This window comes from Panthera uncia, chromosome E1 (genome assembly GCF_023721935.1).
Source record: "Panthera uncia isolate 11264 chromosome E1, Puncia_PCG_1.0, whole genome shotgun sequence".
NCBI classification, from domain to species: Eukaryota; Metazoa; Chordata; class Mammalia; order Carnivora; family Felidae; genus Panthera; species Panthera uncia.
The window spans coordinates 13,732,000-13,748,244 of NC_064814.1; the positions used below are offsets into that span (position 1 = coordinate 13,732,000).

A 16,245-nucleotide genomic window follows, 5' to 3' on the forward strand; every position below is an offset into this window, starting at 1 on the left:
CTCTCAAAATAAATAAACTTTTTAAAATAAATAGAATATTTCATTATATGGGAAAATGCTCACATGTAGTAAAGAGACAAAAAACAAAAAACCTCCAGTAACATAATATGCATGAAAGGAAATACATCAACATTAACAATGGCCTATGAACGATTTCTCTTCAATTTGCTTTTTCAGTATTTTCTACAATAAACATGTAATAATGGAGTTGGCAAAGCTTTCCTATGCAACAAAAGCCTTGAGGGAAATTTAAAAAGTAGGTCGGGTACAAATTTCATTTTGCATACATTCATAAAGACCTAATTAAGTAATGGATAGATCACAGAAAAGTATAACGATCTCATAGAGCCATTGATACAGTTACTACCCACCCCTGTATACAGGGGTCCAAGACAGAACTTATATAAAATTCTACTCCAGAGTAAAAGAGAGTCTAGAGGGTAATTCTTAATTTGTAAGAGTGTATCACAAGATGGTAGTATATTTTTTAAGATTTTCTTTTAAGTTTATTTATTTAAGCAATCTCTACACCCAACATGGGGCCCAAACTCACCACCCTGAGCGAGCCAGGTGCCCCAAAAGAGTAGTATTCTGACATGATGGCTTATATAGCAGCTTACTATCATACTGTTGCTCCTCTCATTCCTTTAGAAACTCACTATAAAATGGTCCAGAAGCAACACAGAAAATTAACATATCCAACATTCCCTTGAAATATATAGTTATAATTGCTACCTGCTGGTTACTATCTGAGCTGAGTATTTGGAAAGAGACACCTTTATTTTAGAAAATGATTATTAAAGTAGCCACCAAAAACTTACCAGTCTCCATTATAAGTGAGTTCTATTAAATGTTTATTTGACATGTGAAAATGTTATAAAACTCTTCCTTCCTGTCCTAATCACTCTACTTAATTTTCTCTACTTTGTATCAAGGATTCTTCTATTGGGACAAGAATATGCCCATAATATTCAGTACAAACCCAAGGGACATTTCTTCCAAGAGAAAATACTAAATGTTAATATACTACACTAGGTAAATTATTTAAACCAAAATCATGTTACTTTAATGCTCTGAAGATTAGCTAAACTGGAATCTTAAAAGATCACTATTCTGAGCACTGATCTCATCTCCATTTCCTTACTTTGAGTAACCATGCTGATATTTACATAATTTCAAACCACAAAGGAAAAAAAATGACAGTTCTGAGGCAAAATAAATAAAAACCAGTAGAAAATAAACTTAAAAAAAAAAAAAAAAGTAAGCTCTAAGATCCCAGTAGGAAACAAACTTCTATTAAAAGCATTTTCCAGGGCGTGCAGGGGTGTGTCTGGGTGGCTCAGTTGGTTGAGCTCAGGTCACAATCTCATGGCTCATGGTTCAAGCCCACATGAGGCTCTGCGCTGACGGCATGGAGCCTGCTTGGGGTTTGTCTCTCTCTCTGCTCCTCCCTGGCTTGCTCTCTCTCAAAAAATTAAACATTTTTTTTTTAAAAAGAGCATTTTCTGGGGTGCCTGGGTGGCTCCGTCAGTTAAGCGTTAGGCTCTTGGTTTCAGCTCAGATCATGATCTCACCATTCATGGGCTCGAGACATGTGTCAGGCCCATGCTGACAGTGTGGAGCCTGCTTGGGATTCTCTCTTCCTCTCTCTCTCTCAAAATAAATGAATCAACTTTAAAAACAAACAAATAAATAAAATGCTAAAGGGCAGGGCAGGGAGCACCTGGCTGGCTCAGTCTATGGAGTGTGCTATTCTTGATCTCCAGGTAGTAGTGAGTTCGAGTGCCATGTTACGCAAAGAGCTTACTTTAAAAATATTCTCAGGCACCTGAGTGACTCAGTCAGTTCAGCGTTTCAGCTCAGGATATGATCTCACAGTTTGTGGGCTCAAGACCCGCATCAGGCTCTGCACTTCCGCACTATCTGTGCGGAGCCCACGTGGGATTCTCTCTCTCTTTCTCTAAATAAATAAATACATACATACACACATACATACATACATACATACATACTAAGCCTGATTTAAATTTCTCATTGAACTAGTAACCATAATTAACTGGTAGCCAAAATAAATCTATTCAGTAGAATGCTTTGCAAGCTATGCATATATAGTTTCCTTCCCAGGATATACCTCAAATCATAAACACATTTTCCATCCTCTTCTTTTCTGAGTTCAAGTATAATAGGATACAATGGCTTCAGATACACAATTCAATAGAACTGAGACACTCTGAGACACTCTCCCAATTCCTAACAATTTGTCCAAACTCAAAGAAAAACTTTCCTAAGTCAATCTGAGAAGTGCACATCTGCTTGACCTGCTCAACATACAATAAATATATACAAAGCTTTTACTCTGAATAACATGCACATCTACTACTGAACTAGAATGTAAGGTCAAAGTAAGCTAGTCGAGTTAGACACATGAACAATAAAACCCCTTTCAGAAAGTATTATATGGCTTTTCTCATGAAAGCATTTTCTATACAAATCTAGACAGGCTACTCTTCAGGTCTATTAAAAAGAGATCCTAAGGGGTGCCTGGCTGGCTCAGTTAGAAGAGCATGCAATTCTTGATCTCGGGGTTGGGAGTTTGAATCCCATGTTGGCTGTAGAGATTACTTAAAAATAAAATTTTTATTGGGGCGCCTGGGTGGCGCAGTCGGTTAAGCGTCCGACTTCAGCCAGGTCACGATCTCGCGGTCCGTGAGTTCGAGCCCCGCGTCAGGCTCTGGGCTGATGGCTCGGAGCCTGGAGCCTGTTTTCGATTCTGTGTCTCCCTCTCTCTCTCTGCCCCTCCCCCGTTCATGCTCTGTCTCTCTCTGTCCCAAAAATAAATAAAAAACGTTGAAAAAAAAATTTATAAAAAAAAAAATTTTTTTTATTAAAAAAAGAGAGAGGGGCACCTGGGTGGCTCAGTCAGTTGAGCGTCCAACTTCAGCTCAGGTCATGATCTCACAGTTCATGAGTTAAAGCCCTGCATCAGGCTCTGTGCTGACAGCTCAGAGCCTGGAGCCTGCTTCAGATTTTGTGTCTCCCTCTCTTCCCCCTGTCCCCCACTCACACTGTCTCTCTCTCAAAAATAAACATTAAAAAACAATTTTTTTTTTAAAGAGGGAGAGAGAAAGATCCCAGGAACACACTTTTGACATTTAAGCTTAAAAATCATTATCTTGGGGCGCCTGGGTGGCTCAGTCCATTGAGCCTCCGACTTCGGCTCAGGTTGGGCTATGTGCTAACAGCTTGGAGCCTGGAGCCTGCTTCAATTCTCTCTCTCTCTCTCTCTCTCTCTCTCTCTCTCTCAAAATTAAAATAAACATTAAAAAAAATTTTTTTAAGTTACAGTTACATAGGCTCACACACTATTAGTGTTAAAAGAAATGTTACAGATCAGCTAGGCCAGTAGCCCCTCATTTTTAGGGTCTGAGAGACTTTATGTAGTAATTACAAGAGTTTCTAGAGCCCTATATAATAGTGGCGATACATATAGTATCTGATTTTGGAAAAAACACAAAAAGATAAAACTTTACTATAAACTGTTAAAGTTTTAAAATAAACTTGTAATTTATTTATAATATTATTTATATATACATTTGAAAAGGTCATATATATTTGTAAGACACTATTTATATAGTTCACAGATAATACCTGCATGGATTCTAAGGTTATCTTTCAATAATTCTGCAGTGGCCCATTGTTTGATATCTGAGTATGAGACTATATCCTTATTTTACCTAAGAGGATATTAAAGATCAGGATAATGTGCTTAAGCTCACACAACTAATAAGCTGCAAAGCCTAGAATACAACTTGGGACCTAATGATCTTTTTGCTATACTATGTGGGTGTACTGTTTAATTTTATTTTCAGACCACGCATAAAGTCACTGAAAAAGCTGATTATAATATACAAACAATATAAATATAACTGAAGAAAAGTCTCATTTAAAACAGCAAAAAAGATGGGGCGCCTGGGTGGCGCAGTCGGTTAAGCGTCCGACTTCAGCCAGGTCACGATCTCGCGGTCCGTGAGTTCGAGCCCCGCGTCAGGCTCTGGGCTGATGGCTCGGAGCCTGGAGCCTGTTTCCGATTCTGTGTCTCCCTCTCTCTCTGCCCCTCCCCCGTTCATGCTCTGTCTCTCTCTCTGTCCCAAAAATAAATAAAAAACGTTGGGAAAAAAAATTTTTAAAAAAAATAAAACAGCAAAAAAGAGGGGCGCCTGGGTGGCTCAGTCGGTTAAAGCATCCGACTTCGGCTCAGGTCATGATCTTGCGGTCCATGAGTTCGAGCCCCGCGTCAGGCTCTGTGCTGACAGCTCAGAACCTGGAGCCCGTTTCAGATTCTTGTGTCTCCCTCTCTCTCTGACCCTCCCCCGTCATGCTGTCTCTCCCTGTCTCAAAAATAAATAAACATTAAAAAAAAATTTTTTTAATAAATAAATAAATAAATAAAACAGCAACAAAGAGGGGAGCCTGGGTGGCTCAGTTGGTTAAGTGTCTGACTTCAGCCAGGTCATGACCTCGTGGTTCATGAGTTTAAGCCCCGAGTCGGGCTCTGTGCTGACAGCTCAGGCCTGGAGCCTGCTTTGGATTCTGTGTCTCCCTCTCTCTCTGCCGCTCTCCCACTCACACTCCGTCTCTGTCTCTCTCTCAAAAATAAATATTAAAAATAAATAAATGAATAAAAATTAAGGAAAAAAAAAGGGGGTGCCTGGGTGGCTCAGTAGGTTAAGCATCTGACTCTTGACTTCGGATCAGGTCATGATCTTGCAGTTAGACTCACAGTTCCTGAGTTGCAGCCCCACACTGGGCTCTGTACTGAGTTCTGTGCTGGCAGCACAGAGCCTGCTTGGGATTCTGTCTCCGTCTCTCTCTGCCCCTCCCCTGCTTGCTATTTTCCCTCTCAAAATAAATAAAAATAAACTTAAAAAAATATTAAATAATAAAATAGCAACAAATAGGTGAAATACTTAGGAAAAGACTAACAAGAAACAGAGATTTTAAATGAAGAACACTTAAAAATTACTGCCAAGGAACACCAAAAACTTAAATTCTTAAGACAAAACATTCCATGTTCTTGGATACAAAAGCCATCTTAAGATATTAGTTCTCCCTAAATTGATCTAAAATGTAATGCAATCTAAAATACAATGCCAAAAGGATTTCTTAGGAACCAGACAAACTGATTCTAAATTAACATGAAAGGGCACCTGGCTGGCTCAGTTGGAGGAGCATGAGATTCTTGATCTGGGGATTGTGAGTTCAAGCTCCACACTGGGTGTAGAGATTACTTTATTATTATTATTTTTTAATTTACTATTTTTTTGAGATAGAGTGCACATGAGCAGGGGAGAGGGGCACAGGGAAAGAGAGAATCCCAAGCAGGCCCCAGGCTCAGTGCAGAGGCAGATGCAGGGCTCCATCCCACAACCCTGGGATCATGACCTGAGCTGAAATCAAGAGTTGGACGCTTAACTGACTGAACCACCCAGGCGCCTCTAGATTACTTTATAAAATAAACTTAAATGAATGAATGAATGAATAAATTTAATGTTAAAAAACAAATAGTAAGAATGGTAGAGAACTTTCTGAAAGAGTAAGGAGAGCATACAAGCTTCTCTAGATATGCATTATAAAGTTCTAATAATTTAAAAGGTGAAATTGGCAAAAAGATCAACAGATCAATAGAATGAATGTAACAGAATAGAAAGTCCAAAAGAGGGGCGCCTGGGTGGCGCAGTCGGTTAAGCGTCCGACTTCAGCCAGGTCACGATCTCACGGTCTGTGAGTTCGAGCCCCGCGTCAGGCTCTGGGCTGATGGCTCGGAGCCTGGAGCCTGTTTCCGATTCTGTGTCTCCCTCTCTCTCTGCCCCTCCCCCGTTCATGCTCTGTCTCTCTCTGTCTCAAAAATAAAAATAAAAAAAAACGTTGAAAAAAAAAGAAAGTCCAAAAGATCAAAATACATCTGGACATTTAATGTATGATAAGGTGACATTTCCAACAAATGGAAAAATGATGGAATATTCAATAAATTATAATGAATTACTATGGGTAGCTATCTGAAAAAAATTAGAAGTTGGACCTTTATTTATTTATTTTTTTAAACTTTTTTTGTGTATTTATTTATCTTTGAGAGAGAGAGCGCACGAGCAGGGCAGGGGCAGAGAGAGGGAGACACAGAATGTGAAGCAGGGTCCAGGTTCCAAGCCGTCAGCACAGAGCCCAACACGGGGAATGACCCACAAACCGTGAGATCATGACCTGAGCTGAAGTCGGACGCTTAACCAACTGAGCCACCCAGGCACCCCTAGAAGTTGGATCTTTAAATTCCAGATGAATCAAGGATCTAAAATTAAAAACAAAACACTCAAAGTTAGACAAAGCCATGGCCATTTTTTTTTTTTTTTTAATTTTTTTTTTAACGTTTATTTTTGAGACAGAGAGAGACAGAGCATGAATGGGGGAGGGTCAGAGAGAGAGGGAAACACAGAATCTGAAACAGGTTCCAGGCTCTGAGCGGTCAGCACAGAGCCCGACGTGGGGCTCGAACTCACGGACCGCGAGATCATGACCTGAGCCGAAGTTGGACGCTTAACTGACTGAGCCACCCAGGCGCCCCTATTTTTTTCTTAACTGAGTAGAGAAGACTTCTAAAATGATATAAAACCTAGAAGTCAAATGAAAGAAATGACAAATTCAATTATACAAAATACAATTTTTGGAAAACAAAAAAAAATACTGTAAACAACTCAAAAAATATACTGAAAGGTAGGGCACCTGGGTGGCTCAGTCAGTTAAGCGTCAGACTCCTGACTTCAACTTAGGTCTTGCTCTCACGGATTCAAGAGTTCAAGCCCCACATCAGGCTCCATGCTGATAAGTGCGCGCTGACAACTGCAGAGCCTGCCTGGGATTCTTTCTCTCAAAACAAATACACTTAAAAAAAAAAGATATACTGAATAATTAAAATGATTTGCAATTCTGAGTAAAAGGTTAATTTCTCTAACACATAATTCTAACAGATCAATAATAAAAAGACCATTCAATAGAAAAAATGCAATGGATATGGAGGTCTCAGAAACATATTAATGGTTTTTAATAACATGAGAAGACATTTAATATCACTTGTAATTAAAGATTCACAAATTAAAACTACACCAATATATCATTTTATATTTATCCACCTGGAAAGAGATAAGGATTGCTAACAGGTTATTGGCAAGGAAGGATGTATAAAGTCATTCTTTGTGCTTTACTACAAGTGGTGGGGTGAACTGGTACATGAATCCCATACTTTTTGAGCCAGAATGCCAATTCTCAATGTTTATCTAACAAATAACACTCACAGACATAGAAAATAATGTACAAGAATATTCACTGCAGCACTGCTGATAATGTGCTGGAAAGAATTTAAAAGTCTATCAGGAAGGGACTGGGTAAAGACATTACAGTACATCTGGTAGGCAAAAAGTATGAGACAGCTCTATTTCTAATGATATGAAATAAACTGAGATACATTAGTGAATGATGCAGGCTAAAGAACAGTGTGTATAGTATGCTACCATTTATGTATGTGTGTAGGGACATACTGAATGTATGGGTACCTCTAGAAGAATTCCCAAAAAAAGGTAAATAATAATTGCTTCAGCAGAAAAAAAAAAATGAGTGACTGAGTACGAAGAGAAGACTTACTTTTCACCGCAAATCCTTTTATACCTTTCAGATTTTATGCTACATAATGTATTACCTACTCCAAAAAAAGTCAACAAAGTGAAATTCTCAAGTATAAAACTGTTGACATTGGCCTTAATGTAGAACTGTCCTAGTGTCTTGGGACATTAATTATACTGACCCTTGGCCCAGGAAGAAATGAAAATCAGAACTAGGTATAGGATGTCAAAGAAAAAAACTAATCTTCAAGTTCTTTATTACATCTGACAGTCTGCCTAAACCGGCTAGGATTATTTTCTGGGGTGGCAAGAGCTCCCTTTGTGTACATTATACCATTAGTGACCACTGTATTTTTGGTCTATTAAAACTGCTAAATAATTTGACAATAAATTATATTAATAAACAAATAAATAAATAAAACTGCTGAAGATTGCTCAGGCCATGGCTATTAGTAAGTTTACAAAAGTAAGTTTTACCAAGGAACTAGCACTATATTGGCCTATTAGACTAATAATGCAAAAAACAACATACAATAATGAGGCTTCTAATTAGAAGAACAAGAGCTTTGTCAGAAGTTACTTTACTACAATCAGCAATTATAATTAAAAAAGAAATTAGAAAGCACTCAAATAATTGTTGAATACAGAAATGAACTATAAGCTATAAGCTAGGTGTTGTGATACTACTTGGCTACCCAAGATAGATTATTACTTCTGATTTTATGGAATATACAGAAGAGTCTAATGGTGAAATAGGCATCATACAAATAATTAATTAAAACTGTGATAAATCCTATAAAAGTGCAGAGTACATTGAGTTCCCTACACAAATCTAGGATTATCAGAAAAGATTTATCCCCAAATTGATATTTAAGCATATTCTGAAGAACTGAGGAGCTGCTTTCCAGACAGAAGAATTAGCTACAGCATGTACAAAGTCCTTGGGTCAGCTTTGAACCTTTAAGGAATGGGGGGAAAAAGTCAGCAAGCTAGACCATTCATAACAAAAAAGTACAAAGAAATGATGCTGGAGAAGTAGGCAAGGCCAGATCACATCTGGTTAAATGAAGATTAAAGGGAAAACAGAAGTTTTCGGGTAAGTGACTTGACTAAATTTGTTTTATAAAGATAATTCTAACTGCTGTGAGAAGAGTAGATGAGCATATACTGCTTAGGTTACATACTATATGTAGTAACAGTATAAAGAAATGCAAAGGAACAATAAATTCAACTGGTGATTATCTCTGGTAAGGAGGCCCACAATGGAGGCTGGAAGAAGGAAGATGCAAGCAGGTAAGGAAACACAGAAGACCCCAACTGTAGTGGTAATGTTTTACTTCCTAAGCTGCAAGGTGGTTAAGTATTTATTGTAGTATTACTTACTACTTTTTCTGTATTAATATCCCATATTACTGACCCCCTTTAAAAACAAGAGTGAATGAGGAAAGACCATTTATAATTGACTCTAACAGTCTTAGGACAAGGTGGCCTGCCTAGACTAGGATGGGGAGACTAAAAGTAAAGAGAAATCGCAAGAGTTGAGCCTCAGTAAGTTGCTGATAGAGCCATTTAATGAAATGGTACAATGAAGATCTAGCTTTGGAGCCAAGATCAACAGGTCAATCTGGGCAACTCAATTCAAAGTACCTCTGAGAGTGGTTAAGTGGAGACGTTGAGTAGGCAGCTGGGATCAGAAAATAAGTTTGAACTACAGGCAAAAATTTGGGAGTAACTGAAGCCACAGAACAGATTAGATTAGAGGATCAAGACTTGAGAGAAACCATCAATTAAAGATCTGGTAGAAGAGGATGGGGCGAAAACCTGAATAGCCAGAGAGCAAGGAAGGAAAATCAGAACCCAAGAGAAAAGAGTACTTCAGAAAGGACATTTCTGAATCCAAATAAACACCTATTCTGAAATGGGCAATTAGGAATCTGAGGTCCAAGAATGAGTCAAAGGGAATTCCATAAAAATAGAAGTCCAGATCTACTTTATTCTGAACATTCCCAAAAGGAATGTTGTAACACTGTTAAGTAACAATAAATTCAGTCAAAACTGATAAATCATACAAAGATGGAGACGAAAATAATCTCTGTAAGTATGAGTCTTGAATGAGTTAGAGATAAGAGGGTAATGAGGATGTGTGAAGTTTATTCCATTTCTATAAAAGAAAAAAATAAAAAAACTTACTCCAAAATCCTATACGTTTCTTTTGTTCCAAAGATTTTAGATAATTTCCAAATTGCTAAACCTTTCAGCATGTTAAATTCAAAGTGCTCAAAATATAAACATTCTGAGAGCAAAACCCACATAGTATTCATCTTCAGCACCTAGTTCAGTGCCTAACATAAATACTTGAATGAAAGAAGAAAAAAAGAAGTTCACTAGAATAATGAATGGCCACCAGAGTACTTTTGTCCAAATTGTGCTGGTGCTACATGCACTACAGCTTCAAAAAAACCAGCTTTAACTGAGGGCTCTACTCATTCCACAGAACACTTCTCTTCTTCAGAAATAAAATGCTATCTGCAAAGAGATCTCATCCTTAGGGGAAAAAAACTGCTTTGGGCAACACATTACACATACAGGTCTAAATATCAAACTTGAGGGCTGTCAACTCCTGCAATGTTGGCGAGACTCAAGAATGTACTACCACCATATGCCAGCCAGTACTGCCTGTCTAGTCATTCATTCTAATAATTTTTTAAATTTATTTGTTATTGAGACACAGAGCGTGAGCAGGGGAGGGGCAGAGAGAGGGGGAGACACAGAAACTGAAGCAGGCTCCAGGCTCTGAGCTGTCAGCACAGAGCTCAACGTGAGGCTCGAACTCAACGTGAGACTCGAACTCACAAACTGTGAGATCATGACCTGAGCCAAAGTCAGATGCTTAACTGACTGAGCCACCCAGGCGCCCCTCTAAGTCATTCATTCTAAAGACCTGTAGAAAACACCAATGCTCAGACTTAATAGATCCTTACTTCCACAAAAACTAAACTCATCAGTTGCAGTAGTATGTATGAAAATTGTTGGCACTTAGCTGATAACAGTTCAGAACTGTTAAGTTTCAGGTTAATGGTATCAGCTAAGATCTGTTATCGTATGTATTCTCAAACAAATGGTCTACAAAAAAACGTAATCCCATTTTTCTTTGCCTAAATTTTTTTTTTAAATTTTAACATTTTTATTTACTGTTGAGAGACAAAGTGAGAATGAGCATCAGCAGGGGAGGGGAAGAGAGGGAGAGACATAACATCTGAAGCGGGCTCCATGCTCTGAGCTGTCAGCACAGAGCCCGACATGGGGCTCGAACCCACGAACTGTGAGATCATGACCTGAGCCGAAGTAGGACACTCAACAGACTGAGCCACTGAGGCACCCCTCTTTGCCTAAATTTCTATCCAATATTTCTGATAGGAGCCGCACGTTTCTATGCTACAAGCAAAGCATCAATTAATAAAAATAAGTAAATACATTTGCAAGTAAAAAAAAAAAAAAAGCACCAATTCAGAAAAAAATAAATATGCTTCCAGTTGCACTAACTATTCAGACTCATAATAATTTTAAAAAGGGAACACCTCTCATTTATTTTGAAATGTGAACAAACTTCAAATAAAAAAACCCCAGCTTTTTGGAACTCATCTCTGCATTGAATTAGGCATGGAACAAACCATCCATTTATTAAGAGAATGATACTCCGGATTTTAATTACCTATTTTGTATTCTAGAATCCCAATTACTGAATTGACAGGAGAGCCTGGAGCTAAGGTGGGAGGTGTGTGGCTAATCAGAGGCAGACCCTCCATCCCTTCCCTTTGGCTAATTTATACAAATAATTAAAAGAAGGACAAAAAAGTTAAGGGGTAACAGTATTTAAGTCAAATTGTTATGTTGAAGATATGTTAATTTCTTAAATCCTTTGGATTGAAGACTAAAAGTCAATTCTACCTTCGTTAACGGACTAGAAAGGTACGGGGTCCTCTGCTCCTTTTTCAGAGAATTGTGGTCTAGCACAGATGGAAAACCAATTCTGAAGTCACACAACCTCTAAAGAAGCTAAAAGCGTTGACTTTTAGAAAGGATGTCTGCAATGCTTTGGAAAAGTGCACAACAGTTTAAGACAAGTAGTATATAATATTAAACCATTACAAATCAGGACAAGTGAAAAAGAGAGAACTTCCATATAGCTCCTATGTATTCTCTTCAAAATGTCTTTTAATTACAACACTCTGCTCACAAAGACCTGGCCAACACAATGATGCAGATTTGTTTACCACAGCTTATTACATTTTACCCAGAAGAGTCAGTTCATGTTTCTTGAATTCTCCCATTACATAGCACGTAAGAAATCCAAAGCAACTGTAATATACCATACTAAGTTCCAAAAAATAAAACCAACAAAAACTCCAGGAAACGAACCACAATTCACAGTGTATTTAGTCAGGAGCTCTGGAATTAAGCTTATTTTTCTGAATGCTTTTTTTAAATTTTATTTATTTATTTATTTATTTTTAATTTTCCGCATTCTTAATCTGAATACCTAAACTCTCTTTAGGGGGTAAAGAATTTGATCCCTAAATTGCATTATTAAACCCCTTTTCTATACATATGTGATGTATTTGATATACACTGTTCTCCGTTTATCAGAATTAAAACCCCTTTCATTTATACAACCTGATTTTTAAAGAGCTTTCACACATACTCACTTGAAAGTATACACAACAGGAACGTATAATAATTTTGGACTACCCAGGCACAAGATAAGGCTAATTCAGAACTTACTCTAACTCGATTTACTCGATTCCACAAAGTGCAGTCTTCAGGCTAACAAAATAAAGCGTGAGCACAATGAAATCTGTACCACTGCAGGTTCTCAATCAACAAATACTCCTTCAAATGATAATCCAAACTCGCCCGCTTCGCAAAGAAAAACGAATCCCACTCTTTGAAACAATCGCAGGGGAAGAGGGGAAAAAACGCAAATTCTAAACCACACATTCACGTAAATCCTTTCAACTCAGCTCCAAACGTAGCCACCAACCACACAATTGGCCACAATCACAGCTTTAGCGCCTTCTCTTAATTTTGAATCTGGAGATCGAGGGGAAAACAAAACAAGTCGTCCAAAGTTTCACGAAGTGGAAAAAAAAACATTTTAAGTAAAGGAAACATGTTCATCAAGAGGCGACCGCGCCATTTCCCCCCGCCCCCCGTTTCCCTCCTTCCAGCCCTCGAACTAAATCCTGTCTGAAACACTGATGGGAGGCAGGAGTCCCGGCAGCGGTGTTAGAGGAAAGAGTCAAACGAACCGCACGCCGCCCGAAGAGATGTCAGGCACCGAGCGTCGGGAGACAAAGACCAGCCCGCGAAGCGCCCCGGCGGCGAGGGGCGGCCCCGGCGCGGCCCTGCGCCCCTAACCGCCCCGAGGAGTTGCGAGCACCGCCGAGCGCCGCCCAAGTGCGCGCCCGGGGTCCTCCGGGCTCCCCGCCCGCCCGACGCGGCCGCCGCCGCCCTGGCCCACCCCCGGGCCGTTTCCCTCCCAATTTGGGAACCGCGCGCCCAGGGACAAAGGGGGAGGGCGCGACGGGGGCAGCGGCGGGCCGCGGGGCAGACGCCCCTCCGGGATCGGCGGGAAGTCTCGGCAGCACCCCCTCCCACCGCACTCTTCCCGGGACCCCCATCCCCCGCGTCCCCCCGCCCCTTCTCCGGCCTCCCCATAAGTTCTCCCGCCCCCCCCGGCCCCGCCCCTTGCCCGCTTCTCAGCCGGCCCTGCGGCCGCCCCTCACCGGGCGGCGTGTTCCCCCGGAGCCGCCTCCTCCGCCGGGCCTCGGCCCGTCCCGCCGGCCGCCGCCTCATGTGCCCCGCGTCGCCATCGCCTTCGCCGCCACCCGCGCCTCTCCTCCAACTCTCGCCGCCGCCGCCGCCCTCGCCTCAGTCTCCAGCCGAGGCCGAACCCGCTCCCGCCGCCGCCTCCCGCTCCCGCCGCCCGGACCCGCGGGGAGGCGCCTGCGCACTACGCGCCGCGGTGGGGGCGGGGGCGTCCCGCCGCGGCCTGGGAGCAGGGGGCGCGCGGCACGTGGCGCTCGGGTGGGAGGGGGCGCCCCGGAGCGCGCGGGCGGCGGCGCGAGCGTCCCAACTTTCTGCGGTCGGGCCCTCGCGCGCTCCCGGGCGGTCCCGGAGGTGCAGAGCGTGTGGGTGCCACCCGCGTGGAGTCCGGACCCGGGTGGGCGCAGACCTCGCCTCCCGCACAATTCATTCCTCCCGCTTGGTTCTCGGGACGGCAGTCCCCCGGCGCGCAGTGCCTCACTTGGGCGGGCTACTAACGGCGCCGTGAGGACACGCCTTACCTGGGCATTTTAGGTTGGTCCTGCGAGCTGGGGAGTTGTCTTCCGTGCGCTCCGCCGAGGCCTGGGTCCAGTGTGACACATCAGGATGCTGATGCCCCGTTCTAGGTTCTGCTCCTCCGGGCCCTCGTCGGGTTTACCATCCTAGCTCTGCGTCGTGGCTTTTAGTGGCGCTCTGGATACTTTTGAGGTCCTGGACTTCTCAGATTAGCGAGACCCTAATAGGCCATTTCCTCTTAACCCCTTGCATCCCAGCAGGATCCCATTCAAAGGACCTTCGGGAGATTTGCATGGGAATCTCCAGTCTTAAACTTGCTCCAAGGAATCTGAAAATTCAAATGCTTTAAGGACAGCGAGTCCATGCGTGACGACCGAAGGCGTACTAAGGAGAGTACTTTGTATAGTGTTCGACGACTCCTGTACTCCTGAGTTATCTCCTTTGACCGTCACTGTACAAAAGGACAGGCTTCCATTTTACTCTTTTGACCAGAGAGGAGATTAAGCTCTAACAAATGAGGTGACAGGTCAAACGCTCCCACCTCTCAAGCCAGGCCGGAACTAACGGCTGGTCCAGAGGGCTGGGCATCTGGCCCAATGACCAAAGTTGTTTGGCCAGCACGTTTTCTGAAAGTATGATTTAACTGCCAAAATTTTTAAATCCAGATTTTTGGCTTCTCTCTAGTGAAAGAAAAAAATTGCTCCCTTTGAGCCTCTAGGTTCATTGGGCAGCTACTTCTGAGTAATATTTGTTTATTTCAACTTAACTGCTTGAGTCCATTTCATTACCTGCTTGGTAATGTTCTCCTCCCCACCCTGCCCTGCCCTCTGCCTCCACTTTCCATGCCTCAGTCGTCCCCAGGCCCCTTCATTACCACATTACCTCTCTACAAATGAATTTAAAATGACAAGTGTAACGACCCTGTAAATATAGGAAAATACAATAAAAGAACATGTCAAACTAAACGCAAGAGACATCACTGTATAAGCTGATTGAAATATTAAAACTAACATCCTGCTAGTGCGACTATACATTGGAACAAATCGCTTTGGAAAATGGCAATTATCTGCTAAAGCTGAACATATGAATACACTATGATTCTGCAGTTCCATGGAAATTCCACAGAAATATGTACAAATGTTTGCCCAGGTACATGTATTAAAGTATTCATAGCGGCACTATTTGTGCTGGAAACCACCCCAAGTGTCCAACAACTGTACAAAGGATAGATAAAATGTTATATTCACACAATGATCCCTTATGCGGCAATAAGAATGAACAATCTACAATCACACACGAGATAGAGGAATCTCACAAAACTTTCCATTTATATAAAGTTCAGAAACAACCCAAAGTATTCTGTGCTGTTAGGAGTAAGGATAGTGGTTACCTTGGGGGAAGGATAGGCACCCGGGAGCATGAGGGAGCTTCTGGGGGACTGGTCCTGTTCTAGATCAGGATGCTAAATACACAAATGTGTTCAGTGTTCACATCTGAGCCGTACACATTTGATAGTGCACTTCTTCGTGGCATAGTAAGACTTCAATAATAACCTTTAAAGTGTTATATTAAAATATGGGGCACCTAGGTGGCTCAGTCAGTTAAGCGTCCAACTCTTGATTTTGGCTGAGGTCAGGATCTCACATTTTGTGAGACTGAGCCTCGAGTCTGGCTCTGCACTGACAGCTCGGAGCCTGTTTGGGATTCTCTCTCTCCCTCTCTCTCTGCCCCTCCCTCTTTCTCTCTCTCTCTCTCTCTCTCTCTCTCTCTCTCTCTCTCTCAAATAAATAAATAAACATAAAAAACATTTATACATTTATAAAGTGTGTTAAGACATTTGATTATAGGGGCACTGTGTGGCTTATCCAGTTAACGTCCAAGTCTTGATTTTGGTGTCGGGCTCTGTGTGGCAATGCAGAGCCTACGTGAGATTCTCTGCTTCTCCCCTGCTTGCTCACTCGCTCTCTCTCTCTCTCAAAATAAATGAATGAACATAAAAACACTTATATATGTATATATTGTATATAAAATAATATATGAATAAGCATGTATTATATACTGTGTATAAATAATACATATTAAATGTTCATTAGGTATTATTATCCTATAAATTCATGGATGAAACTGCTGAGGAAGGCTTCCTACCTTTTAGCATTGCCCATTCTTCATGGAGATTTGGAACAATACCCTTTCTTTCTTTCTTTCTTTCTTTCTTTCTTTCTTTCTTTCTTTCTTT

The 16,245-nt window shown here is 41.4% G+C and overlaps 1 protein-coding gene across 2 annotated transcripts in view; it reads right to left on the reverse strand.

Moving 5' to 3' along the window:
* Nucleotides 1-14,188, reverse strand: part of GJC1 (gap junction protein gamma 1) — a 40,261-nt gene extending 26,073 nt beyond the window's left edge. Inside the window, exon 1 of one of the 2 annotated variants that reach the window (XM_049636278.1) lies at nucleotides 14,015-14,188. The gene's annotated coding sequence lies outside the window, so the exon portion shown is untranslated. Of the gene's footprint in view, nucleotides 1-13,453; nucleotides 13,797-14,014 lie in introns of those variants that run through there. The other variant, XM_049636276.1, reaches the window with a different exon arrangement.
* Nucleotides 14,189-16,245: the final 2,057 nt, after the last annotated feature.